Source organism: Ursus maritimus, unplaced genomic scaffold, assembly GCF_017311325.1.
Source record: "Ursus maritimus isolate PB19 unplaced genomic scaffold, ASM1731132v1 scaffold_4, whole genome shotgun sequence".
Lineage (NCBI taxonomy): Eukaryota > Metazoa > Chordata > Mammalia > Carnivora > Ursidae > Ursus > Ursus maritimus.
The window spans coordinates 52,502,824-52,526,704 of record NW_024426552.1 but is presented as its reverse complement, the minus strand read 5'-3'; the positions used below and the strand labels follow the sequence as shown (position 1 = coordinate 52,526,704).

Below are 23,881 nucleotides of genomic sequence, written 5' to 3'. Positions count from 1 at the left end.
GAGCTGCAGAAGGTGGGAGAAGTATCTAAGGAAGATCCGGTGAGCTACCATCTCAATGACATTTCCATCCATCTAGGAACTTGGGGCATGTCAAGACATCTTCTTCCAGGTAAAGAACAAAACATTGTATATTGGCCTTTCTACAACTAAGGAGGGAGCACAAAACCTGGTAGACTCCCTTTAGGTTCTGGTCGTAGTGCACATTTGGTAATAATGCCCTCACCAAATATTTATTGCTCTGTTCAAAACTCAGCTAAAAACAGTCATTATTTTATTCATAGTTTCTGTGAGGCAGGAATCCAAGAAGGTCTCAGCTGGGTGGATCTGGCTTGGGTCTCCCATGTATTTGCAGTGAACAGTTGTTGGACTTAGAATCGTGGTGGGGAGTGGCAGAATGGGGGTAGTGGAGAGGATAGTGAGAGGGAAGGGAGGGCTGGAATAGCTGGGAGCTGGCAAACCTCTCTCTTTCTCTCTCTCTTCTTATAATCTTAGCATATTTCCAGTTTCTTCATAAGGACTAAGTTGGCCTTCCTCACAGCATAGTGCTTGGTTCCAAAACCATTCTCAGAAGGCCAAGTAGAGGGGCACCTGGGTGGTTTAGTCAGTTAAGTGTCCTGACTCTTGATTTCGGCTCAGGTCATGATCTCAGAGTCACGAGATCAAGCCTTTCATTGAGCCCTAAGTTGGGCTCCGCGCTCAGCAGGGAGTCTGCTTGAGATTCTCTCTCTCTCCCTCTCCCTCTGCCCCTCCCCCTGTTCGTGCTTTTGCTCTCATAAATAAATAAATAAATAAATAAATAAATAAATAAATAAAATCTTTTTAAAAAGGCAAAGAAGGCCAGGTAGAGTTGCAAAATCTTTTCTAAGCTAGTTTCAAAAATCATGCATTACTTCTGCTGCTCCCCATGGGTTGGAGCTGTCACAAACTCCCACCCAGATTCAAGGGCAGGTGACATAGACACCGCCTCTTGATGGGAGGAGTGTCAAAGGATTTGGGGGCCATATTTTTAAGATGCCATACTGTGATAAGTTGAAATTAGCATCAGTTGTAGAAAAGCCTGGGCAAGTGCGCTGGCTGCGCTGCTATCTATATGTGTAATAATACAACCCATCCTTTCAGGAAAGGATTTTTTTTTTTAATTGACGTAGAGCTGACACACAATGTCGCATTGGTTTCAGGTGTACAGTATAGTGATGCAGTAACTCTAGATGTCCTGCTACGCTCGCAAGTGTAGCTACCATCTGTCACCATACAATGCGATCACGGTACTATTGCCTATAGTCCCCATGCTGGACCAGGAAAGGATTTGTGCTTTCTCTTTTTGCTTTAGTTTCCTCAACAGCAACATGGAGGAAAGCAATTCTTTTTTAGTCAAACTCCACTGGATGCAAGGAATAGAGACTCATTCGTGTTACCAAGGGTTGCCAGGAAAAACCAAACCAAGGGTAGGAATGGCAGCCGCCCCAGAACTGGACGTAGGGGTCACCAAGTCCCACTCTAGTCCTCTGGTATTTATCTGACTTGGCTACTCTTGTCCTTTCATTTTTTCCCTCCTCCTCCCTGCTCACCTTCTGCTGTCTCTGTCCTCTCCTTACCACTTCTCGCGATTCCTAGTTTTTGCTCTCTTAGAACTTGAGCTAGCATCATGGGCTTCTCTCTACACCAAGACATTTCAGCATTAGCTCTCGCCACTGTTTTACTCTTTAGAAATTTACCGGTTCAAATTCCTAGGAGTGTGATGATTTTCTGGTCTCATAGTGCATTATCTGTTTGGGTCACTTTTCTTGTTCGCTTAGCAACCACTCTTGTATAAAGAGACGCCCTTAACAATTTTAGCCTGGAGGAAAAGGCAGTCAGTCGTCAATGGCTACATCTCCATCAGCACAGCCCGGTGCAAATGCTGACCTCCAAGGATTGTGGGGTGGGTCAATCAGCAGGAGAAAAGTAAAAGGTCCTGTCAAATATGAAGTTATTTAAGAAGATGTGATATTATGTTAATTGTATTCTTTAAAGATTTTATTTTTTAAGTACTCCCTACCCCCAACATGGGGCTCGAACTCACCACCCTGAAATCGAGTCAGCACGCTCCAGCAACTGAGCCAGCCAGGCGCCCCTATTATGTTTTAAACATACATTCAAATGTATCCCCAGATTCATTAAGAATCAATACATCAAGTTAACGTCCTCGCTAATGAATCTAGCAGACTGTACTTACAGGTTAATGTTTTGTTTCCATCAATGACGCTTGCAAGTGTTCTTCCCTAACACCAGCTCCACGCTAGTTATGGCAGGATCTCTGAGTTGAAACGGCATCTTTCAAGTTTCAAGAAATTAAGTATGCAAATGAATGCCATGCTAATATATAGATTTTAGCATTATATCTTCTTGGGTTCTCGTTAAAAGGGGGAAATAGAAATTATTCTTCGTTCGGTGATAAAGCATTGAAAATGCATCTGTTTCTAAGTGCCTGTGGTGTCTGTTCAAATCTGTATTGGAAAATTACACTGTAAATGCTTTGTAGGCTTTTTCCCCACTCATTTTCAGTCTCACACAGTCTCTCACTTCTTAATCAATTCCTATTTTCTCAACACAGACTGCATTGCCACCAAGCTATCAAATGATTTTTTTTTTTTTTTTTTAGAACTCAGAATGAAAAGAAAAAACTTAAGCAAACAAACAAACAAGTGTGAAGCTCTGGGCGGTTCTGTAGCTGAACCACCGCACTAAGGCATTCGTCCCCCGGCCAGCGCTGGCCGGAATTCAGACAGTGACCCGATGCGCTGATGGCAATTCTTTCATTCAAGATTTAAAAAAAAAAAATCTAAAATGAATTTCCTTTCCCTTGTCTTCAGGAAAGCGCGCAAATACCTAATCCAATTATGAGAGAGATTTAATTTCCCTTTTGGTGTATGACACAGCACAACAATGATCTGTGGAGGTTTAAAGAAAATTCATGAAGTAGAACTCTCCCGCTTCACACCAGATAAAGTCCCCCTGAAATGATGCCTCGGCTGGCGTCATCTGCTGACATTCATGCATGATTCAGCCCCTCTAGACAACAATTTGAGGGAATCTGTTTTTCCATTACAAGCCAGACTCTGTCTTTTTGCTAGAAACGGAAAGGATCACAATTCCCAGCTTTTAAGGCTGGCTGCCTCCCGTGACACCCAGCACCCAGAAGCCATCCGGAGACTCTTCTGGGTGTTTCTCTGCGTGCTGCTCCGTGGGGTCTCCGCGATGAGGCATCCAGGTGATTGACGGATTTCTCACTTGTCCTCTGGCTGTTTTTGCGTCTGCTGAGACAGCCTCTGTGTTTATATGCGTGATTAGGCTGAGAATTCTTGGGTCAACCACCCACAGATTGTATCAAAAATAATCAATCTCATTTGACTGTCTTAACATTTTGGCTATTTTAGTTGTTAAGGCAACCAGATCTGATGAAGTATTCACTCATCAATTTGATGTTCGGCAATCGTCTGTCATGGTTCTGAAGTTGGAGGAGAAAAAAAATAATAAAAATCAACTGTCAAAACAGTTAACCCCAAACAGTCAATCCGATCATGATTTTCTTCTTGACACCAAAGAGCATTGCTTCTCCTTTCCCTTTTTTTCCCCCCACCACCCCTTCTTCTCCTGAGATCTGTCCCTCCCACAAACAGTTTCTTTCCTCCAGTTATGTTGATGAACAGCAGAGAAGGGAGATATGTTAGGTTCACAAAGGCTTACATTTTCCTAAAAGACTTGCGTTTCCTTTGTTTTGATGTTCGATGATTTTTTTGCTGTTGAATAGTCCTGAAAGGACAAATAAATTGAATGTATGAAGAATGTTATTTTAATGGAGAATTTAGGCGGCAATGTCCTTTGCTTTCCCTTTCAAGATGAATTTTCCTTTTCGGGGAGCACAGCTCCAAAGCCAGGGACAGGCAGCTGGCTTGCACAGTCCCTTCCTGTCCCTGAGCCTGCTCCAACCTTCTTGGAACAGAACAGCTCTGAGTCTGGCCCTGGTGTGGGATGTGGCTGGCTTTCCAAGTTGGGAAATGTGTTAGTAATTACTTTTTACTGCCGTCTTTATTTGAATTTCCAGACTTCTCCCCCCTCTCTCCCAGCCTGTTTTTCTCCACCCAGCTTTCTACCTCATTCTGACTGCTAATTTAACCCTGGCTGCCTTCCTCCAGAAACATTTGACCTTGTGCAAGAACTTGGCATGAATTCCTCTCCTCCTACTTCCCCAGAAGGGAAGCGCTGGGCTAGAATAATTAGCACCAGCAGGCAGCTCGGCCCGACCACCCGCCTGTGTCTGCTGGGTTCCTCCCGGTTCAACAGTAGCCCCCTTTTCCTGGGCAAAAGGGCAGTGGCCAGAAGTTGCCAGTTGCCAGGAGACCCTTGTTGAACATTTTGCTTCAAGATGGTGTTACCCGGGATGTGGACTTTGCCAATTAGCTCCTTTAATGAAGTAATCTGTAGGGGAAAATGCAGAGGCGTGGAAACCTCTGTAGGTCACATATCCCTTCTTTGGATTTGAAAGAATTCTATTGGTTTTTCTTATCAAGAAAGGTTATTCTGTTTCAACTGATAATCTAGAAAGGTTTAAAAAGAAATGAAGATTGTTTAACCTGCTCAACTTTACAATCACTTAAGAAAGGCCCCCTTCTTCCTTCTGTTGGTAAGGTGATTACAAACAGTTTTATCTCCCTATTAGGTCCTTGAGGACAGATAACGGGTATAGTTTCATAACTGAAATACCAGCATATATGTACTTGAAAATAATGCTACTTCAGTCCTTGAACTTGGTCCACAATTCCACATTCACTCATTCCGCCCCACTTCCCTTCCTACACTGAACGAGCGGGGTTTCGTGGTGCGTTGGTGAATGTGTACCATTAGAGCTGATGGACTAGAACTGTCTTTGTAAAATGACTCGGCTTATGGGGGATTCAGTAGAGAGCTACAAATCAGTTGGGTGGAGACGGTGATAGAAATTCTAGACAGGGATGCTGACGATACTCACAGTAGCACATTCTATACCACCTGGCCTATGAAGTGCAAGAGACATAATACGAAATACGTATATTTGTACATATGTACAAAACGCATGAGACAAAATTGTAGATAACCCATCCTATGCCTCTATTTACTGGACGGGGGAATAGCAGTTGTATGTATGGGTCCAAGGGAGGGACCTCTGCGTATTAGGAGATGCACATCCCGAGATGGGATTTCTCCATTTTGTTGCCGCCTTTCAGATTAATGAGCCCTGGCACTGCTCTCTAACAATGAGAGTCTTCCTGCCCCCACTGAAGAGGACTAGTTCCTTAATTAAGCTTGGGTTTTCAGTAATGAAGTACACTACATATGGCCAAAAAGAGGGTCCGAGAGCAAGCACATGCGCTCTGGAGCTGAAGCCCTGCCTTGAGCGGGGGGCCTGCCAAAGTATTCTTAATAAGGTCAAATCTTGACTGTTCAAATATACAAAGAAAACATGGCAAAAATCATTTGCCCTATTCATGAGGGAAGCAGTAGGATTGTAAAACTGGTTCAAAAATTGGAAGGACTCAAACTTTCTCTCTAGATAGAAAGATAGATTGAAATGATCTTTGGGATTCTATTTGCTACTGGACAGAAATCATCTGCACTTTCATGACAGAGATTCACAAGTGAGGAGGGACACCTGGCTGGCCGGGTCGGTAGAGCATGAGACCCTTGATCTCAGGCTCGTGTGTTCAAGGCCCACACTGGCGTAGAGCTTACTACAGGAAAAAAAAACAACAACAAAGAATTCACAAGTTGACCTGCAACTTCACAGAGTCTGGTACTAATCAATAGCAAAGAGCAAGTCAAACAAAGGTCCGTTCTCCTAGAGAACTAAACCCTGTGGACGCCAATTAGATATAGTTCCAGTATGATACCGAAGGACACACAAGCATCTGTTTGCCTTATCTGCAGGACTAGGATCATTTTTCCAAACAGGACTTTAGGTAAATGTTACCTCATCTCTCTGAACTGCAATGCCTTTATTTGAAAATCAAGAATAAGAACACCTACCTTTCAGGATTGCTGCAAGGCTTAAATGAAATTATATATCTAAAGCACCTCCATAAATGACAATTCCCTTGTCTCCATCTATTCCTTTTATTCCAAATTAACTGACAGTTTGCCAATCAGATCTCTTTCAATTGGCCCTTCCACATATTACCAAAATAATGATAATTGATGGTTATCATGATGACCCTGAAATTCTTCACAGCCTTCTGTGTCATTACAGTTAAAAGTACGCGCTCAGCATAGTATTAAAGCTAAGTGCAATGTATTATGTTCTACTTTTTAAAAAACTCATTATCCGTGGACCTTCACTCAGTGAAAACAAAATACCCAGTTAACCCAAACCATATTTTCCAGATTATTAAGCATTGAGGAAAATTCTAACAAGTGTTTTTACCTGGAACACCAATTTGAATCCAGAAGTGCCTGTCTTAACTGGTGGATTTGAACAAACGCCCTCTAAATTTTCTTCCAACTCAAAGATTTTACAATAAGTAGAAAAAGACACCGGAGAAAAAGAATAGGTACAAAGGAGAAAGCCCATGCATTTTAGTTCTCAGAAAAAAATACAGTTGTATATTAAAATTAATAACTGGGGGGATGGTATTTTTATTACTTTAAAAACATGTCATTATGGACAATTTCAAATATATGGAAAATAATAAAACACTCAGATACCCACCACCCAGATTTAATACATCTCACTGTTTTGTCATGACTCCTAGAAATTCTTTTAAATTAAAAAAAAAAAAGATACAGCTAAATTCCTCTCTTCATCCTCCAATCTCTCCCTTTGCCCACCTCCTACCCCCTAAAGATAACCATATCCTGAAGTTATATACCCTTATGGCAACATTGTACACCCATAACAACATATAGCATTATTTTGTGAGATTTTAGACTTTACTCAAGTAGTATCATATGTTACGTGTCATTTTTCAGCTTCTCTTTTTTTCTCTCAACATTGGGTTTTTAAACTTTTTCTGAGATCTACTTTAGTTTGTATTCCAAAATGTAATTATCCTACAATTTGTTGAACTATTTCTTTACTGAGCTACTATCTCCAATTTTTTCTGGAACAACTCTGCAAAAGCTATCTTTGTATATACAAAGAATTTCCTTGATTATAAGGAACATACACCTTCTACCTTAATCGATATGGCCAAATTGCCCTCCAAAGGGATTCTACTGATTTCTATGTCTACTAGCATGAATATCTTCCTACAATTATGGACATTTGAATTGCCTTTTCAAAGAAGTGACTGTTCATAAGCTGTGCCCATTTTTTCTATTGGATTGTTTCTTTTTCATAATTGATTGGTAAGTGTGTATGTTTGTGCAGGTGTGTAAAATCTTTTGATGGTTACATGCATTAAAAATATTTTCTTCTATTACAGGTTTGTAGTTTTACTTAGTTTATGGGATATATATTCTTTTAACGTGAACGTCATCAATTTCTCTCTCTTAAGGGGCAGCGTAGAGTTGTGACTCTGGAGACAGAATGCCCGGGATCACCTCCCACCTGTACCATGTACCACACAGGTCGGGGGCACTTTCTAGGGTCTCCACACCTCGGTCTTTTATGAAGATCCTAAGAATAACTGCCTCATGGTGTTTTCGTGAGGATTGCATAAGCTAGAACATCCAATGGACTCAGGATATTGGGTAGGACGTCAAATAGCACAACAGATATTGGCTTATGGTTATGATTTTACTGTGTGGTTCGTGATCTTATGTCTCCTTTAAGAAATATTTATCTGCCCTAATGAAAAAAATATTACTTAAATTTTCTATTAAAAGCTTTAAAATGTTGCTTCTACATTGATCCATCTGGAATTTATTTTTAAGTGTGTTATGGGTGGGAAGTATAGTTTTTCCTCACATGAATAGTTCCTTTTTTAGCGGTATTTATTGATAGCTCATCTCTGCCTCATAATGCTACCTCTGTTGTGAACATCTCAAAAATACGTGGTCTGACTGTGGGTTCTTGATTCGTTCTAATGGTCTGTTTGACAATACAATGCTGCTTTAATTGCTATAGTTTTATAGGACACCTGCAGATATGGTAGTATGGGTCTTTCCTCCTTATTCTTTTTTACAATTGCCTTGACCAATCCCTACCCTTTCTCTTCCATGTGAATTTTACAATCTGCTTGCCAAGTTCTATGAAAAATCCCACTAGGAAATTTCAATTACAAATCTGGAGTTCGTCCTAAGAAAGTTCATTTGTATGATAAGTACATTAAGAAGAGTGAGCCCTGGACTAAAATTTGAAGATTTGGGTTAGAATATCTAAGTATATAAGAGTCTTTGGGCAAGCCCATTTATAACTCGGGGCTTCAGTTTCCACAGAGGCTGGCCCTGACCATACAATAGCACACCTAGAACAATACCACTCAGAAAGTAATTCCTACAACAGCGGCATCAGCATCTCCTGGGAGCGTTACTAGAATTGCAAGTAGAATCAGAATCTCTGAGGATGGAGCCCAGAAATCTATGTTTAACAAGTGTCCCGGGTGATTCTTACGTATTGTGTGATGGTTAATTTTGTGTCTCAACCTGGCTAGGCCATTGTATCCAGATATTTGGTCAAACAATATTTCAGATGTGTCTGCAGAGGAATTTTTAAAGGAATTTTTTAGATGAGATTAACATTTAAACATATGAACGTTAAGTAAAGCGGATTACCCTCCATAATGGGGGTGGGCCTTATCCAATCAGTTGACGGCTATAATAGAAACAGACTGACCTCCCCCTAGGAAGAGAGAGAATTCTACCAGCAAACCATCTTTGGATTCAAACTGTAATTCTTCTGTGGGTCTCCAATCTGCCAGCCCACCCTGCAGATTTTAGACTTGCCAAACCTCCGTAATCACGAGTCAATTCCTTAAAATAAATCTCTCTCAGATAGATATAGACATAGATCAATCTCTCTATATATTATATATTATTTATATTGATATCTCTTTCTCTTATTGGTTCTGTTTCTCTGAAAAAACGCGGACTAATCCACGTGGTAAAACTTCTGAGAAGCTCACCCTCCAGAGCACGTAGCAGAGCTCCACCCTCTTGCGTATGACTTGTCCGGATTCACCCATTTGTGAAGAGCTCTGTCTATAATGTAGGTCACAGGACATCCAGTTTGATGTGTTTTCTGCTGTGCTGTGCTTGTTAAGGAAAACACACTGTAAAGAAAATAAACTGTTTATATTGAGTGGGTGAGTTAAGGAGAGCAGAAATTTTATTTTCACTGTGAATTAATTTGAGTTCCATTTTAAAAAGAAACTCACCTGGTAATTCATTTATAAATTTCTATCTGCTTGACAGAAAAAGCAGCAGCAGGGAACTGAAATATTAGGGCTAAATACCATTTAAGGCTGAATCATAAATGAAAATAACATATTTCTGAAATAAAAATCAAACACAATATAAGCTTCTTCTAGCAAAATATTTTATTACCCTCTACAGTTGAAAACATGTGCATGTGTAAAGTGGGGCCATAGACGTGAGTGTGGACAAAGCTCTGTATGCTCATCACTTGGCCTAGAAAGCTTTCTGTGGGAGAAATGAGCCACTTGGGCCCTGGGGGTGTGAGAGACCCTTATCCCCACAAGGGGGAATGAGTAAACACAGCTCTAGACTTCACCCACTTCCTAGTGACATACCCTGACACGGGGAGAACAGCACGAAGGATCTGGGGTTAGATCACAGGAAAAATTTCCATAGTGTAAGCACTTTGAGATAATGGAATGTACTCTGCATGACCTGAATCTAAATTCTTACCCAAAAAGCCGGTGACCTTGGGATCCCTACAAGGTCAAACATTTTCTGTTTCTAAATGTAGGAACCTATCGCTCTCAGAGAGATTTTGCTGACTTGCACTCAATAATGGATCAGGCCTTAGTGTGTAATCAGTGGATTCAGAAAAAGGGAAATAAAAAAGAGTATCTTTCCGATCAGCAGATCTGTTTTCTCCCCGTGTGAAGCACAAAATACACAAAACCATGACTACTTCTAACGACTGGGAGAGTTTACAGAAAGTGAGAGCTAATCCCCTCATGTGGAATATAAGCTTGGACACACAGACATTTATAACCCTTTATCTCGACTGAGAAGTCTTTGGTGCTTTCAAATGGCTCTGAGTTGTCTGAGGCTGACCTGGGGCCTCGTTAGAAATCGAGCATCTCCTCCCGCATCACTCTTGCTCGGGTCGGGAGCCCGCTCTGCGGCAGGGGGGAGGCGCCAGGAACATCGCATGAATATTTATAACAGAAAATGTATTAATAGAGCTTAAAGAACCTCTATCCCCAACCCTCCAAGAGACAAAAGAAATGTCCAAGGGAGATAACAGACTAGAATTTTTTAAGCTACTGATATTTTAAAATCTATTATTTTTAAATGGCACCTCTCCTCTCGGCATCTGAATGGGGAATTTCAAATATACACTGCCCATTCCCTGCCTTTATCAGTTGTCCTCTTAGGGACCCTGTTGGGAAACTTTCTTTTGAGTTTATCAGCCCCAATTCTCCAAAGAGAAGCCAGCAAAGCCGGTATGTTTCAGAAATGCTTATACTGTCATTAAAATAGCTGTCCGTTCTCCCAGAGTACCTCCCATAAAAGCATTTTAATTCTCTATCCAAAATGTAGTTCAGCCTTTATTCCGCAAAGCCAATTTGTTTATGTTTCCAAGTTCAATCACAATCTATTTGTAAAACCTATTTAGAATCAGAGTCACAGAGCCAGAAATGATCACGCTCTAATTTCCTTATTAGAGAGATTCTTGTTGCAGCTGGCAGCTTGATGTGACTGCTCCCGGGGTCTGGAGCGACATGTTCTTAACCTCCTTTCCCGACTTTGTTCTTCATGCCTTTTGTTTTTTTTCCCCCCAAAATACAAATATCAAGCCAGAGAGGAATAGTTCTTGACACTGGTGCTTAGATGGAGGTGAAATGAGACACTGCCACCTTCTTACCTGTCAAGACATGAACAAGATTGGGCTACTCATAATATCTGCAGGAGGGAAAGGAAGGAAATGTTCACAAAACACACCGTGACAAGAAAGATGCTTTAGGATTCGGGGCAAAGGTTGATTATTTCAAAGGACTTGGAATGATATTTTCGGATAATTGAATCAGAATTAAAGCAGAAAGCCTTTGCAGCGTTGGAGAAATCCACTTTTTTCTCACAAAATTTTCTTTATAAAATAGGTGAATCAATCTTCCTGACATAGCAAGATACATCTTTTCAAGGTAATTTAACAGTTCTCTAACAATGCAGTGTCTTGAAGTGTCTCTGTGTCTGTATCAGTTGGTGAAATCTTACTCATCCTTTAAAGTCTGATTCAAATGTTATTTTGTGAAGCTTTCCCCCGTGTCTCACTGTTTTCTTAATGCAACAGTCATTTGTTATGTGTAGTATTATAGATTTCACTAGTCTAAGCAGAGGATGCTATGGAAACGTGCAAAGATGCTCCCATCTTGCTTGTAATGGTGGTTAAAATAATGTCATATCATAAGGTGCACCCTGTACCAGATTATCAATTGCCCAGAGACCTTGCCTTCCAAGTCTCTCAAATTAAACTAGACTGAGAAGCAACACGGTCTACTAATAAGTAAGTGTCAAATAAATACATAAAACTTGTCACTCAGCACTAAGCGTGCAGAGAATCAAGCAAAATAAATGTTCCAGATCTTTGAACTGGACAATTCGACCCCTCCGTGAAGTCATGTAATAGTTTTTATGAATATCTAATCTCATGCAAGCTTTTCACTCGTTCTTCCAAATCTCTTTGGGATTCCTCCATCATTCACCCATCCTTTCTCTTTTTCTTTCATCTACTATTGAAATACCACCTTCTCCATAACTTTCTTAAGACACACACTGCTCTGTCAATAGATGAATGGATAAAGAATATGTGGGGTGTGTGTGTGTGTGTGTGTGTGTGTGTGTGTAATTCAGCTAAAAAGAGGAGACCTTACAATTTGCAGCAGCATGGATGACCCTAGAGGGTATTATGCTAAGTGAAATACTATGTGATTTTACTTATCTGTGGAATATAAAAAACAATACAAATGAGCAAATAAACCAAAAAACAGAACATACCTATAAATACAGACAAAATGAGTGAAGAAGAGTGGGAGATACAGGCTTCCAGTTACAGAATGAATAAGTCATGGAAATCAAGGTGCAGCACAGGGAATATAGTCAATGCTATCAGAGTAGTGTTGTGTGGGGGCAGAATGGTAGCTAGGTACAGAGTTGCTAAACCCCATGTTGTACACCTGAAACCAACGTAACATTGTGTGTCAACTACACTCAAAAAAAAAAAAAAAGATGCACAATTGCTAACTCCCCACCCAATATTCATTCATTCTTCCCCTTCTCTTTTTACCAACTGAATCTTGAATTTATTTAAGGTTTATATGTCCAATTTAAAACAACTTTCCAGGGGCGCCTGGGTGGCACAGCGGTTGAGCGTCTGCCTTCGGCTCAGGGCGTGATCCCGGCGTTGTGGGATCGAGCCCCACATCAGGCTCCTCCGCTATGAGCCTGCTTCTTCCTCTCCCACTCTCCCTGCTTGTGTTCCCTCTCTAGCTGGCTGTCTCTATCCTGTTGAATAAATAAATAAAATCTTAAAAAAAAAAGATTAAAAAAAAAAAAAAAAATAAAACAACTTTCCAGACTCCCAGCAGTGAGGAATGGCCGTATGATCCAGTTCTGGCTAAGACGATTAAAGAGGAATTTGCTGGGTACAACTCATAGGAACTTTTCAAAGGCCACTTCAGCTGGTGTGCTCCTAGCCCCTTTATCTTAGTTTTCTTTTCCCCTTCTACTTCATTTAAGATTTATTTATTTGAGAGAGAGAGAGAGAGAGATTAGGGGAGGGGTGGAGGGTGAGGGAGAGAGAGAATCCTCATGCAGACTCCCCACTAAGCACAGAGCCTGGCACAGGGCTCCACCTCTTGACCCCAGATCATGACCTGAGCCAAAACCAAGAGTCCGACTGAGCCACCCAGGTGCCCCTCTTTTGTCCTTCTTCTTGCCTAAGACCTAGACTTAGCCTATAGAAATACAGCAGCCAGGTACAATGTTAATTAAGGTTGATGAAATAGTAAGATTAAAAGAATCTGGACTCTTGATGACATTGCTGGCCATGCCAGTCTTGGACTGCCAATTCTGATCTCCCCGGGTGTGAGACCAGTGTAATACTTTCCTGTATATGCAACCTTTTGTTGGTCTTCGTTGCTTGCAGCAGGGAGCAATCCGGACAGGTAATGCCCTTCTTAACCAATGGAGAGGCCCAGAGTCAATGTGCCTGAGACTTTCCTTGTCCAAACACAGACCTCCTACAGCTCATGCATCAGTCACCCCGCACAACCACCCCTTCCAACAATGCTTACCAGGCATTTCAGAAAACCTGGCAACCCATATCAAGGAAATTCTCAGAGATTATCAAGCCCTCTTATTTTTAGCCATTTTTAGGATTGCCAAATAAAATATTTTTGCTTGCTCAGTCTAGCAACCCTACCATTTTTGGGGGGAAAACTATCTAAAATGCTTTACATGCTTTCCAAATATCTTGAACATTTTGTAATTTTAATATTTTCTGCATGTTTCTGTGATTATACCATTCTGCTTTCTATACAATGTTCTTTATTAATGTTTACTCATGTGTTTCCTCTATATTAAATGGTTTCAATCTGCTAAGTCGATGTTTGTATGCGTGCGCGCATACACAGACACACACAGACACACACACACACACACACACACACACATTTTTTCCCTCTTGCCTGTTGGCACTGCTTTACCACCAGAATGCCTGCCTACGGCATCTTGACCCTGCCTATCCAATTTACTCTTTCACATCTGCTTTTAATGTGACTATGTTAGGATTTTGTCTAAAATAAAAAGAAACTCTATCTAAAGAACAAAGTATCAATAAAAATGACGGACTTCGTGATATTCGTTTTGACTTCTTGGAGAAGTGTTTCTGGCCTCCTGGTTCTTGATTGTGTTTGGTTGCAATACCTGTATACCCAAACGATCTCTCGATAAGAGAAGTGTTGCTATGTAACATTGTCTCTTTAAACATTTGCCCATTCTCTGTGTACATGCCTGTGTATCCCAGCACGTGTGTGCTCACACACGCACATGCACAAACACACGCACATTTAGTCGTTGTTTGATAGTTTTGATGCCCTGGACGTCTGTCTATCTGATTATTGTGCTAGCGTTTAAGTTCCTAGATGACAGGCAATAATTTTATCGAATTCACTTGACACCCAGCATTACTCATCAGCTGGACTTAATCAGTGCTCTCTGTTGGTGTTAATTCTCTCTATATTCTTGCTCCTCAAGCAAGGACAGCCAGGGAGTTTGGTTGAAATGCAGAATCAAAAACCCCTCCCCGGACCTACCGAATCCAAATCTACATTTTTAACAAGCTCCCCAGACGAGTCCTGTGCACATAGAAGTTTGAGAAGCTCTCATATAGAGCCGTGATTCTCAGACTTGAGTGCGTCAGAATCACCTGGAGGGCTCACTGAATTACAGGGTCTGGGCCCTACTTGCAGAATTTCAGATTCAGTAGTCCTGGGCGGAGTCTGAGAATTTGCATTTCCAACAAGATGCTGCCAACACTGCTTGCTTTTGGAGACCAAAGCCCAGTCTTTTTGAGAACCACTGCCCTAAAGGAAACTGAATGACAGGATTGTCAAAAATGCCATGGCTTAATCACCAGAAAGCCTGCATTTTAGCTTTTATTCTTCAAATAATGAGCTGTGTGACCTTGAGAAGGTCTTTTTGCTCCCTCTCTCTTTTTCTCATTGGTAAATAAGATGATTTGAGGATCAGCTCAAGCCCAGCCCTTGTCTTCTCAGCATCTGTTTACATGTCTGGTCTCCCCTCTGCACTGTCAGCTCCTTGAAACCAGGAACCACATTTTAATTATTGTTTTATCCCCAGTGAGACCATAGAAGTCTCTCAGCTGAATGAGTGAATAAATGAGCAAATAAAGAAATGAATCCAAGATATGAGATACAAGTTGTGAAAGCATTTTAAAAATGAAAGGTGTTATTATTGTTGTATCTGGTACCTAGGTCAAGATTGTCGATTAAACTACTATCATAGTAAGGACGCTAATAATAATAATAATAATAATAATAATAACAGCAACAACTAACATTCATATGGTGAAAATATTGCATTAGATGCAAAAACTAATGATTGAGGAAGAAGAATATCCAAGATATTGAACCCAGTAGGCATTGCAACCGTAAGCTACCAGGAGGCGTGATTTGACGTGTCTGGGGCGATGGGGATTGGAGCAATTAAACCAGACTCAAGGACAACCAAAATGCTAGCAAATTCATAGCCAACATTTACTTTAAGGGAGGTACTACTGCTTGGGTGAGTCAGAGGATTTCTGGGAAAAGGACTCTGCCATGTCAAGCTCAGCAATTTAGCTTTCTTTGTGAGGGGTGTGGGGGGGTGAGCGGTAATGGGAGTGGTAAGTCGAATTCATGTTTCCCTGCACCCCAGTTCCTTGTATGACCTCAGAGCTCCAAGCCAGGCCTACACCCCAACTCTCATTCCACAGGTCCTGATAACTGCAAGGGACTGCACCTGGCTTAGAATCCTTCGGTTCCTAGTGGGCCAAGGACATGGGGTGGGATTGTAGGAGTTTCCAGCTTCCGTGTTACCTTAGAAACTGGTAAGGTTTGCCTGAAGGCCATAGCCTTACCATGTCTGACTGCAACAAAGCAAGAAGCAAATGTTTCTGCCTGTGCCTAGAGAATAATGCTCTTAGAAAGACAGATTGGATCAACAGCTCTATATGTACGAAGAGCAGTTGAATGTGACCAGGGACAAGAATACCATTTTATTAAGAGAGAGTGGACGCCCTTGCTACCTGAGAACTCAAATCTGTCTCCTCAAGAAGTTTTCATTCTCCTCTGCTGTGCACACCTGTCACCTACTTGCTTGCACTGATTTTTTTTTTTAAGAAAAAAATGCAGATTACAACCGGTCTACGGTGTGATGGGGTTTAATGAATGTTCGGGAAGTATGTTGAGTTTCTTTGATGAAAGATGTTGGCTGCCACTTGTGGTCTTACTGCACAATTTTCCTGGTGGTTGTTAAGGTTTTAAAGTGAAATAAAAATTCAATTGGATCTGAAACACTGCTGATGGGTGAGTTTTTATTCAATAAGTTAAAGAAAATAGCACATTAGAATCACCTAAGCACACGAGTGTATCTGTAATGTGGCTAAACTATAACCCAATATAGTGGCAGAAGGAAAAAGAAAAGGTAACAAAGCCCCGAAAGCGGGTATTAGCTTTCTACCAACGGATAATTGTAACGCCAATGCGGGTTCCTGAAAGACACAGCAATAAAATTGCCAGGAGTCAGCACCTGGTGTTTTAGGCAATTTCCACTGAAAAGTTGACTATGGCTACTCTTTGAAACTGCATTGGAGATCAGCAAGGAAGAGAACATTTAAACAGAGCCAAATGTGGGCATAGCAGACACAAACATCGATGTATTTATGTACGCAAATTAGTTTAAACATTTGGTAGGCTTCACATTATTGTGAATGGCTTTTCCTTCTCTCTGATGACACAGAAATACCATACCTTCCAAGCCCTCACACTTCCCGGAGCGCTGCCTACTCTTCCTGAGAGGACACTGACTCTTATTTAAAGCACAGTCCTAACGAGCTTGGTTAGCTGGTTGCTCAACCCACAGCATATTACAGGCCAGAAATTAGATGAGGGAGTGTGGTGGCTCCAGAAAAAGCCCTGGTCTCCCCAAGGAGTGACGCAGACCTGCTCGCCAGGAATTTCATTCAGCAGTCAGTTCGGTCTCCATGGTCACCATACAGTGTCTGCCCAGGTTGGGTAGGTGGCTGGCGAGCCATTGGGCCCATCAATCAGCTATTCAGGAACTCCTTGTCCTCTGCTTGTGTCCTGAGTGTGGCGCCGTCCTATCATTCCAATGAAATTCCTATCTTTCTGGACTTATGTCCTGTCGATACACCTGCTGGGCAGGACATAGCCCACCGCATCATAGTGTAGGTGATGCGTGGTCTGAACGCTCACAAGCCTTGAGAGCAATTGTGGGGCAGCCATCTTTCAAGGATCTATTGGGTTTGGCTCTAAGCCCTGGAGTTCAACACACTGACCTGGTGTGTAGACTCTGGGTTCACATCCTCATTTCCTAGCAGACTGCTCATTGAGTAACCCTGACCAATTACTCATTCTGCCCGAGCCTCAGTTTCCTCATCTGTAAAATGTGAATTATAACGGGACCTAACTCAAAAGGTTGTTAAGAGGACAGCACGAGAGCACATAGGAAAGCACTCAGCACATTTACAAAGATTGATACAGGAGGCACTTAGAGCTAGAAGAGGCTTTGGCAGTCGATTTATCCTGATACCTCATTTTTAAAATGAGTTCCAGAGAGGTTAAGTGTAATGGCCAAATATTGGCAGAAATATTGGCAGGAAACGTGATGAAAGAAAAGAAAACCAATTGCATATCTGATCTATGCCAGGAATATCATCTCTACTATCATTTTTGATCCCCAAAAAGTTCTCCGAGGTATTGTTATCTCTTTTTTTTTTTTGGAAGAAAAAGCTCAGAGAGTTTCAGTAAGTGCTCAAAGGCACACAGCTGGTGCATGCTGGAACTGAAAGGCAAAGCCGGGTTTGCCCGACTCCAAAGGCTGGTCCGTTCCTCTTCACTGCTCTGTCCCAACGTAGAAGGCCAGACTCCCTTTTTAGGTAACCTCCTCGATACCAGATATAAAATACTTAAAATGAATCGGAACACCCCTGAGCTATTATTACTGGGGGAGATTTAATTGTACCATAGAGATGCGCAATGGGACAGGCACTTTTTAGCCGCAATCCCAAGCTTAAAATGTTTCTTCCTACAAAGGCAGAGAGATATGGCTCTTTTCCCATCCTGCTTTCACGTGGCCACGAATGCTAATAGAGGAGAGGAGCACAGACAGGGCATGGAGGGCATCGGCCCAGCCGACAGCGCCACAGAGCCATGTAAACAATCCCAGAGAGGCATTTCTTGGCAATTAGAGGTGGGTATATTGCAGGAAGTATTGGAAGAGCCAATCTCTGTAGAAATGAACAGACGAAGGCTGCATTTAAAGGGAGAGCTGAGGAATTACATGAGCCGAGCTGGAGAAAACTCGGCAGGTAGTCACGGGGCCCCACGCAGAGCCACCGCCGCCGATCCAAGCACAGTCCGCCTGTGGCAAAAACAGCTTCACGGCCACAGCAAGAATCGGCCGAACCTGAGAGCAGAGGAGTCCTGACCTAGGGGAGGGAGCGAACCGCCCCTTAGTCCCAGAAGGAACTGAGCTCGGCGCTGGCTCTCCGTGGATCTTCTGCAGAAATCGGTGTAGTTCGTCACGTGGAGCTCAAGGTCAGACTGCTGGCTCTGAATCCCAGCTTCACCACCTGCCAGCTGTAACACCTCGCGCAAGTTACCTAACCTCTCTGAGCAGCTCAGTTGCCGCATTGCTAACGTGGTTTGAAAAATCGTGCCCACCTCACAGGATGATGGGGAGGATTAAATGAGTATGTGTGTGCATGGCCGGGGCTTGAAATGACTGCTGGCACATAGTGAGAGCTCAATACATTGTAGCCGTTCTTAGGACTTCAGAGGTTACTCGGAGGCTAAGATGAGACAGGATTCATGTCTGGCATACAGTAAATACCGGAGAAAGGGAGACTATTACACTTGCATGTATTTAACATTCATAGGCTGGGTAGACATGAAATGTTGAATTCATAAAATCTCGGATTAACCCATTCAGGACCGTTGTAAGAAGACATCTGGTCCAGGGAGACCCAACCTGACCTGCGCCACCAAGATTCCAGTAACAGCACAGGCAACTGGGAAAGTGCCACTTCCCACCCCCTCCACCCACGATGTCATCCACAGATATCAGATTATGGCGCAGTTGCCTTTTCTGAAGACACTGGCAGCCAAAGGACACCAACCACAAAGCAGGATTCAGCATTCTCCTCTGAGAAATCATATGAATTAAAGGTCAGCATCGTATGTATATAGCACCAGACCCTCTCCCATGAGCCTTGTCCAAATTCTCCCAAAGAGAGCCAGCACTGACCTGCTGCTTTATTGCAGAAGAGGGGGGTGGGGGAAGGGAACCCTTCATCATGCAAACAGAAGGCACTTTATTTTAAAGGATCAGAGCTGATCCTAATGGGCAAAAGCTGAGAAAAGTGAGATTCGTGAAAATCAGCAGGAAAATATACTGACCATCTTTGGACCAGTCAATTGAGATTCAGAATGAGGTTCACCCAAAGGCCACCCTCCGACTGGTGCTTTACATGGTATGAGCGAAGTAATGAAGCAGCCATGGGGGAGAACTCGCTAAAAAAACATTGCTTCCTCTGCTGCCTGACTGGCGGGTAGAGAGCCAATTGATGCCATCTGCAGAGAAAGCAGGAGAACGTGGGGTGCGTGTGGAGGCGGTCTGGGAGGAGAAGCAGGTTGAGACGCTTTGCCTCTATCCAAGAGGTTTTGAAATTATCCAAAAACAAAAGAAGACCTGGACCCCTGAGGTCCCTGATAAATAAAGCAATATGCAACTTTGTGACAAGTATGCTGTTTCTGACCAGCTCTTCATACCTCCTGCGTCATCCGCCCAAAGGCAAAGCATTTGTGATACTAAATAACCAAGTCTTAAAATGTCCAGAGTGAAATTTATTTTTTTCTTAAAAGAAGCAACTTTGCATTCTCGGGCTGTGTTTATGTGCCTGTGCAGTCTGGCCATGTTTAGAGACATGACCAGTCAATGCCACTGAAACAAATCAAGTAAGAAGTGTCCTTGGTGAGATGGCATGTTGGATTCCAGCTACACTCCCCTCTTTCAAGACCTTCACCCAAGTAGAGACAGCAGCGTGGCAGACCAGCCAGCCAGTCAGGTGGTCTGCCATTCAGTCAGTCTATCTGCAACACCCTCTAGAAGATTCTGCAGGGTCCAGTCTGGAGCCAGTGGAAACCTGATTTAAAGTGGCTCCCAGATGACCAGCCTGGAGCCACTCTCCCCCAACACAGAGAACCTGAGGGCTGGGCATCATTAGTTTGACACGACCATCAGCCCCTTTGCTTCCTCCTGGCAGAAAGAGTGTAAGTGAAATTTGTGCAAATCCCCCTTTTGATATAATGAAGCATTCCATAAACTGAAAATCTTAGGACCCAATTATAAAGGCCAAATTGCTCTTTTACTCACTAAGATAAATAGCTATGGTCTCAGCCATTTGCCCTTTGTAATTTTCCTTATCTCATGGATTCCTCACACTAAGTCCATGAGGAAAGTATTTGTTCTGGTCACGGATCTATCTGCTGGTTGCAGGTAACAGAGGCTCAATTCAGCTCAAAACGCAGAAAGGAAAGTGGGCTGGGGACTACTGTAAGGTTGAGGTATCGTCTCACCAGATCTAGGAAAACTGAACACATCCGGCTTTAGGACAGACCGACAAAACTGAGGTGGTTCTGTCACCTGTCACTCTCTACTTCCATCCTTCCCTTGGGTCAGTGTCTGCCCTGGTCTGAATATAGTCCATTTGGACTATGATTACAGTACAAAAATGACCAATTATCAGGAACTAAAGGGAGGGGCCTACGGCCAGAGAAAAGGATTCGAGCAAAGCCACATTCTTAAACAATTCTGGGGGTGCCTGGGTGGCGCAGTTGTTAGGCGTCTGCCTTCGGCTCAGGGCGTGATCCCGGTGCTCTGGGATCGAGCCCCACATCAGGCTCCTCCGCTGGGAGCCTGCTTCTTCCTCTCCCACTCCCCCTGCTTGTGTTCCCTCTCTCGCTGGCTGTCTTTGCCTGTCAAATACATAAATAAAATAAAAAAAAAAACCAAAACACCAATATAGCATTCCTATCTCCATCCAGCCCAGGAGGAAACTGAGGCCTAGGGAAGTTAGAAGGGCTTAGTCGTCCGGCCAGCAAGTAGCTGCAGGCCTTCTGAGAGAGCGGCTGCTGTCCGCACACAGACCTACTCTGAAACCCTATAGCTCACTTGCTGCGGGATCCTGGGCAGGTTTGACCTCTTTGTGCTTCAATTTCTTCACCATCAAAATGGGCTCACGTCAAAGGCTGGTTTTTAGGATTAAATGACATGAGATCATCTATTTCCCTCATCTGCTTTCGTGCCTGGAAGATAGCAGCATGCGAAAGACAGTAACAGCCTTCCTCTCACCTGTGAAACCACGTCTTGGGCTGCATCGCAGTTCACCATGGAGCGTAGTTGGTCTTTGGCTGTCTGTGAGGTGCCATCCCAAAGACTGCCACCTAGACGGCCAGCTCCTTAGACCGTGTCTCCTTCCTCTCGCATCCCACCCCGGGCTGGCTGAGCCCATGGGCCGTCTCTCCAAATTCCTGTGGAATGTCACTGGCTGAATCAGTTCACACGTCACTCTCTTCCCTGCAAATCCATGAAGGACCGTGCACCATCTTGGTATTTTGTGTCTTTCTCCTGCTATCTGCTTCTTCCGGGCACCAACCTGGTTGTTTTCCTCTTTCCCCTTCTGTCTCTCTTTCATGCAGCTCCACCTGGAGGTCAGTGGAGTTTGTCACAAAGACAAATTTATCACAGCAAAAATGCCCCCCCCCCACCAGAAGGGCTGTTCAACTTCAGATGACTCCAGATGAAGGGAAGGAATGGTAAATTCTACTTCTTTGGTGTGTTATCATGGAATTTCTCGAATGGGGTTGGTGGGGGGGAGGGAGGATGACTCACAATCCGGCAACCTCTCCCAGCTATATGCAAAGCCTGGGTCGCAACAACCATGCTCCGAAATCTCCTAGACAAGGTACTAACTTTGAGGACAGCTCTCCCTCTCATACGGACGCAGACATGATAGAAACGGGAAAGAAAGGGGAACTCACATTTGACAAACGCTGTCTTGCGTCTGCACTTCACATGCAGTACTCCACCCCCCAGCAGCTCTGCAGGGTGGGGAATCTTATTCCGGTTTTGCAGATAAGGAACACTGAAGTGAAGAACCTTAGGCAATGCAATTAGTCAGGGAAGTGCTAGAAACCCAGCAAGCGGGCGGCTGCAGAGAAGACAGCAGGTCAGTCTTGCTTTCAAAAACGGTTCATTTCCCTTTTTCATGTTTTAAGCAACTGCACTTGACCACCATTAGGGGAACTGGCTGAGTAGAGCAGAAGGAAGGACTGGAGTTGTTTGGGAATGAAACCCTAGTTGACCATCACTGAAAAGGAAAGATTTGCACCACTTAGTCTGGAGCCAAGGAAAGACCATTCTAATAAGTACGAAATCATTCACACGGGGCTTTTGGATCAGACTGAACCCTTGCTCTGTTCTTTATGATCCAACCTTGGGCAGGTCACTTACCCTTGCTAAGTCTCAGCCTTCCCACTTGTTAAAAAGAAGAATAGCAGTCCCTCCCTCATGCAACCACTGTAAAGATTAAATGCAGCAGCTTGTGTCAAGTATTCCTTGCTTAGGAAAATGCTTGGTATATAGCAAGTACTCAAAAATGTTAGCTATTATCAATAGTGAATAATCTAATATTTATATTATGGGGACTTCTTTGTCACGGAAATTGCTACAAGGATTATAAACAAGATGTCCCTCCCTAATGAAGAGATGTGATTCATTTACAAATAGGACACATTTGCATGTAGATAATAATGTGATAATATCATTAAATGCCTCATTCCTCTAAGAAGTTGAACTTAGGACTCCCCATTGATGCCAAACCCCACCCCCTTACTTGTTTACATTGTTAAATTGCTTGGCAACCCCGCTTCTAGTCTTAAGGTAGAGATAAAGCATCTCGATCAAGACCTGGCTGGCAGTGCGTGGCTGGCTCAGCTGGGAAAACCTACAACTTTTGATCTGAGGGTCATGAGTTCAAGCCCCATGTGTGGCATAGAGAGTACTTAGACTTAAAAATTTTTTTTTCTAAAAAGAATAGGACAAAGTGCCACACACCTTAAATATACTACTACTATATCAGAGATTAAACATACAAATCACATGATTTTGACTTTCTGCAAATTCAGGTGATTCTTCCTAGCCCGTGTGTGAGGTATGTTGGCGGAAGGGTGAGGAGCATCTTGGGAAGGGAAGAGTCTCTGAGCTCTTGGTTCCAGAGTCTTATCTCAACATTAATTCTGCACTTTCTCTTCCCTGCCTTTCAGACCTTGTCTAGCTCAACAATGAAAGAGGGAAGAGGCGATAGTGATAAACTCTACCTACACAGAAAAAGATGGAAACATTTGCATTTTATGTTTTCAAAGAACACGGGCATAGTCTTTGTCTCAGTTACTCTGTGGAGCACAGAAATCCTGAGACTACGACACCTACGACATCCTGAAATTCCATCAGTGTCAATATTCCTTTGCCAAGGGTAATATTCTCATCTTTTTGGTATCAGCCCTTCCTATTCTCCACATTACCACACTGTGTGGCTCGTCGGCAACCTTTTGTACAGGAGCTCTTATCACTGGGCTCTCCATTCTAAATCCTGTTTGCCAACAAGGTAGGGGGAAAAAAGAAAGAAGCATGTATTTGATTTTATGATTGACTTCTAAGACCTCAGCTAGGTTTTCCAACGTGAATTTCTGAGGGTTGATCACTGAGACTGCTACAGCAAAGACTCCAAAATTGCTCTCCTTTTCAGGTAGAGTCTTTTCTATGGTATATTCTCTTTCTTTCGGTCTATTTCTCTCCATCTTGTCCTCTTGAATACTGGACTTAGGATCAGAAGACCCACCTCCATACTTACCTCAGATCTAGTTTCTAGCCT

The 23,881-nt window shown here is 42.8% G+C and overlaps 1 long non-coding RNA gene across 1 annotated transcript; it reads right to left on the bottom strand.

The window, feature by feature from the left end:
• Positions 1–2,872: 2,872 nt before the first annotated feature.
• On the bottom strand, positions 2,873–21,971 carry LOC103677341. The gene is made up of 3 exons (XR_572378.2): positions 21,301–21,971; positions 9,078–9,224; positions 2,873–3,487 (listed from the first exon to the last, which is right to left on the bottom strand). It is a non-coding gene; the product is annotated as an uncharacterized LOC103677341 (long non-coding RNA).
• Positions 21,972–23,881: the final 1,910 nt, after the last annotated feature.